We start from the raw sequence: 5,537 nt of genomic DNA, 5'->3' as shown, positions 1-5,537 counted from the left end.
TAGCCAAGGTCTTTTTCCCAGTGTAGGGGAGTCCAAAACTAGAGGTCATAGGTTTACGGTGAGAGGGAAAATATTTAAAAGGGACCTAAGGGGAAACCTTTTCATGCAGAGGGTGTATGGAATGAGCTGACAGAGAAAGTCATTGAGTCATAGAGTCATATAACATGGAGACAGACCCTTCAGTCCAACTTGTCCATGCTGACCAGTTATCCTAAATAAAACTAGTCCCATTTAACAGCATTTGGCCCATACCCCTCTAAACCTTTCCTAATCATATGCCTGTCCAGATGTCTTTTAAATGTTTAAAATCCGTGTGAAAAAGTTGCCCCTTTGATCCCTTTTGAATCTTTCCCCTCTCACCCTAAACCTGTATCCTGTAGTGTTTTCGTGGAGGCTGGTACAAATACAACATTTAAAAGGCATCTGGCTGGGTATATGAATAGGAAGGGTTTAGAAGGATACGGGCCAAGTGCTGGCGAATGGGACTGTATTAGTTGAGGATATCTGGTCGGCATGGACGAGTTGGACTGAAAGGTCTGTTTCCTTGCTGTATGACTCTATGACTTTAGCATGTCTGTTATAGAGCAGACAGTGGTCTATTGTAGGTGTGGTATTGTGGAGTTGGCAGACATTGGACAGGAGGGCACTGCGTACCTTACCTAATGGCTTGTCTGCCATTTTCTGTTTTAGTTTGGTCTTTGAGCAAGGAGCAGGATGCCCACTCAAAATCAATGGGGCACTTCTTCAAGAAAGCAAATCTGGACCGAATGGGGTCGACAGAGCAAATTGTATTTTTAACAGTTTCTTTTTTTATTAATTCAGGGGGTGGAGGTTACTGTGGCTGAGCTAGGCTTTGTTGTCCATCTGTAGTTGCCCTGGAGAAGGTGGTGGTGAGCTGCCTTCCTGAGCTGCTGCGATCCACAATTCCAATAGGAAAAGAAATCCAAGGCTTTTGACCCAGCGACAGTGAAGGGACGGTGATATGTTTCGAGTCAGGATGGTGAGTGGCTTGGCGGGAAACCTCCAGGGGGTGGTGCTCTCAAGCAGGAGAAAAGTGAGGACTGCAGATGGAGATCAGAGTCAAAAAGTGTGCTGTTGGAAAAGCACAACCAGTCAGGCAGCATTCAAGAGAGTTAACGTTTTGAGCATAAGCTCTTCATCAGGTGTGTGGGGTGGCCCAAGGGGGCTGAGAGATAAATGGGAGGAAGATGTACAGGTGGGACAGTTCAAGAGGGCGGTGCCGAGTTGAAGGGTTGGGTCTGGGATAAGGTGAGGGGAGGGGAGATGAGGAAACTGGTGAAATTGACATTGGTTCCATGTGGTTGGAGGGTCCCAAGGAGGAATATGAGGCGTTCTTCCTCCAGATGTCGAGTAGCTAGGGTTTGTTGGTGAGGAGGCCCAGGACTTGCATGTCCTTGGCGGACTGGGAGTGGGAGTTGAAGTGAAGTGGTGCTCTCAAGTATCTACTACAGTTGTCATTGGCGATGGTAGAGGTCATGTATTTGGAAGGTGCCTGTTGAAAGAGCCTTGATGAATTTCTACCGTGCATCTTGTAAACGGCACACACCACTGCTACCGAGCATTGATGGTGGAGGACACTTGGTAATGGCTGTGCCCGAAGCAGGGACTCCCAGTGGCGGTAGACCTGGAGTGGGGACTCTTGGTAGTAGTGCCACCTGGAGTGGGGACTCCTGGAGTACTAGGCCCGAAGCCTGGACCCTTGGCAGTGCCGACAAGATGGTGGCAGCAGAACCGGGGTCTCGTGGGGCATCAGCATCATCATTGCAGTTCCCGGAGTGACTCCTTTGGGACCAGAAGTTCCGGGAAAATTGTAGAAGCCCTGAAGATATGTTCGAGAGCCCAATTTGAACAGAACTCTTATTTAAGTAATTTCTTTTTTACCTTATCGTACCTCAAAATGTTGCCGGACTGTGGTAACAAAATACTTTCACAGAAAGTTCAAGATACATGTGACAATAAATAAACCATTCATTTATAATGAGACGGTTGGATCATTAATGAAGTGTTTAACAAATAACCAATCCCCTTAACTGGCAACTTGTCACTGCCAAGTGAGAAACTTGACTCACTGCTCAACAGAAGCAAAGAAACTTCAGTCAGATACTCCCAACATTGGAATCAATCTCGCCACACTTTTCATCGGATTCTGTCACAAATCTCACTGTAGCTCACATGGTTCAGACCTCTGTAAGGTTCTGCTCATACTTACTTTTTACATTATTTCATGGGAAGCGAGTACAGTGCCTATCCCCAATTGCCCTGCAGAAGGTGGGGGTGTGCTGCTTTCTTGAACCACTACAGTCCGTGTGCTGTAGATAGACCCACAATGCCCTCAGGTAGGATTTTGCAGGATTTTGACCCAACGACACTGAAGAAATGGAGATATATTTCCAAGACAGAATGGGAATGGCTTGGGAGGGAACTCAAAGATGGTAGGTTCCCATTCTCCTGCTGCCCTTGCTCTTCTAGATGGTAGAATCTGTGGATTTGGAAGATGCTGTCGAAGGAGCCTTGGTGACTTCCCGCAGAGCACCTTGTAGATGGTACACAGAGTGTTAGAGGTGGAAGCACTGAATGGTTAAGGTGATTGATAGGGTGCCAGTTAAGCAGGTTTGTTTGGGTTCAGGTTCTGAACAAGAGTCACACTGGACTCTAAACGCTGTTTCTCTCTCCATAGATACTGCCAGACCTGCCGGATTTCCCCAGCACAGTCTGCTTTATTTTGGATTTCATATGTCTGTAGTATTTTGCCTCTATTTAGATTAGATTACTTTACACTGTGGAAACAGGCCCTTCGGCCCAACAAGTCCACACCGACCTGCCCCAAAGTGCAAACCACCCATACCCCTACATTTACCCCTTACCTAACACTACGGACAATTTAGCATGGCCAATTCACCTGACCTGCACATCTTTGGACTGTGGGAGGAAACCGGAGCACCCGGAGGAAATCCACGCAGACACAGGGAGAACGTGCAAACTCTACGCAGTCAGTCGCCTGAGGTGGGAATTGAACCCAGGTCTCTGGTGCTGTGAGGCAGCAGTGCTAACCACTGTGCCACCGTGCTGCCCTTTGGGACCCCATATATACCTTTGAGTAGCAATGCCACCTTAGGAGATGTGCTGGTGCAGCGGATAGTATTGATACTTCTGGACTTATAGCTGTGGGTTCAAGTCCAAATCCAGGACTTATTGGCCACAGTTGAAGAGCTCATCGCACACTTCAGCTAGCTTATAATTAACCTGAGAATCCTTCCAACACATTCTCCCCATTTCCCAAAAGGAAGCAAGTATGTGAAAGAATGCTATCCACCAATGAATAGCAGAACAGACTGGAGGTCCCAAATGGTGATCTCTGGTCAGCAGCTGGTCTAGAGATAAGAAATATCTCAAGCTTTCTCTTGCAAGGCTGCGAGAAACACAAATTTACGGGTAGGCCCCACAAGGAATGTTGCAGCCTCCCAGCTTGAACTGTCACTCCTTGAGACAATCCAGAATCCTTCTTCCCATTAAATTAAAGTTCCTCTGAGTCTGTCTTCCCGATCTGTGTCACTGATTTTTTAATGTTGTGCTTTATTTGGCCAACAAGAACTTTAAGAAGCATTGAAGGTCAGGGCCCGAAATAAATTATTCTCCTGAAAAGCTCCTTAATACTTCACCAACTTTTACGCTCTAAGAGGGCAAACAAGGTTTTGTAAAATCCAAAAGAAATGTGGAAGCTGTAAATCAGGAACAAAAACAGAATTTACTGGAAAAGCTCAGGGGAGGTCTGGCAGCATCTGGAAAGAGAAATCAGAGTTAATGTTTTGGGTCGCGTGACCCTTCCCCTGAACTGATGGTAACGAGGAAAATGTTGGTTTTTATGCAAAAGATAGGGCGGGGAGAGAGTGATGAGTAAATGATAGCTGGATTCAGAACCCAAAGAGAGAGGAGAACAATTGGACAGGCAAAGGAGTGCATATCCGTCTGGCTGGGAGAGTGAATCGCTGTTAATGGAGACTGCTAGTGGCTAACATTAGGTGGTGTGTATGTGATAACAAGGCCTGGTGTCTGGGGTAGTGGGCTAGGACATGGGAGAGTTCAGGCCCTAAAATTATTGAACTTGATAGTGAGTGTAAAGGGCTGCAGGGTCCCCAAGCAGAAAATGACGTATTCCCTGGCCAGTATCTCAGTCTCAGGCTTGCTGCAGTGCTCCAGTGAAGCTCAGAGCAAGCTGGAAGAACAACACCTCATTTTCCACTTGCGGACCCCACAACCCTTTGGACTCAATTTTAGGGCCTGAACTCCCCCATGTCCTAGCCTGGTACCAAACACACCAAGCCTTGTTATCAACCACACACCATCTCATGTTAGCCATTAAGAGTATTTATTAACAGCTACTCAGCCTCCCAGCAGGATTATTATCCACTCTTTTATCTGTCTACCTGTTCTTCTCTCTCACTGGGTTCTGTCCCCACCTATCATTTACTCCTCACCCCATCCCCTCACCCTATCTTCTGCATAAAAGAAAACAACCTTTTACTAGCTACCATCATAGAACATAGAAAATTACAGCGCAGTAGAGGCCCTTCGGCCCGCGATGTTGCACTGGCCATCAGTTCTGAGGAAGGGTCACTTGACCTGCAATGTTAACTCTGATTTCCCTTCTCATGCGCTGCCAGACCTGCAGAGCTTTTCCAGCAACTTCTGTTTTTGTTGCAAACAATGTTTTGATTTTTTTAGCCTTCCTTCCCTTTCTCTTCCGAAAATACTGATTAATGCTGACTGCAATAGTTTGATAGTTGGGCATTTATTGGCTAATCCTTTCCTTAACACTCATTTAGAGCAACATAAATTGCACACAGACCTCCTATTGAGAAACCCTTGACTGGGAAATGGTCCATTTCGCTATTTGGGAAGTCTGCAGGAAGTAAAAACCAAGTGAATGATTTGATGAAAAGTATAAAGCTTACATTTCAACACAGCAAGCTTGTATGCTGAAAGACTATCTGATGAAGGGCTTCCTTCTCCAGTTTCTCCAATGGGATATGGTAGTTCTATATGGAGAATGTGAGAAAGTGTTAACTACAATGATTACCACCTCCAAAGAATACACATGGCAAGAATAGAGTCATAGAGCCATACAACTTGGAAGCAGACCCTTTGGTTCAACTCATCTATGCTGACCAAATTTCCCAAACTAAACTAGTCCCATTTAGAGTCATAGAGTCATAGAGATGTACCGCACCGAAACAGACTCTTTAGTCCAACTCATCCATTACAACCAGATAGCCCAACCCAATCTAGTCCCACCTGCCAGCACCCAGCCATTATCCCTCCAAACCCTTCCTATTCATATACCCATCCAGATGCCTTTTAAATTTTGCAATTATACCAGCCTCCACCACTTCCTCTGGTAGCTCATTCCATACACGTACCACCCTTTGTGTGATAAAGTTACCCCTTAGGTCTCTTTTATATCTTTCCCCTCTCACCCTAAACCTATGCCCTCTAGTTCTGGACTCCCTCACCCCAGG

Source organism: Chiloscyllium plagiosum, chromosome 39 (genome assembly GCF_004010195.1).
Source record: "Chiloscyllium plagiosum isolate BGI_BamShark_2017 chromosome 39, ASM401019v2, whole genome shotgun sequence".
Classification (NCBI taxonomy): domain Eukaryota; kingdom Metazoa; phylum Chordata; class Chondrichthyes; order Orectolobiformes; family Hemiscylliidae; genus Chiloscyllium; species Chiloscyllium plagiosum.
Note: the sequence above shows the minus strand (reverse complement) of the source record.